Here is a 301-nt window from a genome sequence, read left to right on the forward strand (position 1 = left end):
TTCAACAGAGCGCAACAGACCGATTTAGTTATGGAAGTGAGGACTGCACTGTTTTTTTTTATTTCACCTGTTGCCACACGTCAGGTGGCATTCAACGTTCCTAGGTGAAACTCGATGCATGAAAATCCTAAGTAGGCATCTCTCCCAGCAACCACGTTCTTGGTAATTATGTTGGAGGATTAGCATTGGTTCTAAGGTCGTACATAAGATATTCTATCAAAAGTTTATACGGAAATTTTTTGACATAGTTAACACCAGACTAATTTTCTGTCAGGCCTCACAATTCCCAGTTCACAGAAAA

Source organism: Opisthorchis viverrini (assembly GCF_000715545.1).
Source record: "Opisthorchis viverrini unplaced genomic scaffold opera_v5_286, whole genome shotgun sequence".
NCBI lineage: Eukaryota > Metazoa > Platyhelminthes > Trematoda > Opisthorchiida > Opisthorchiidae > Opisthorchis > Opisthorchis viverrini.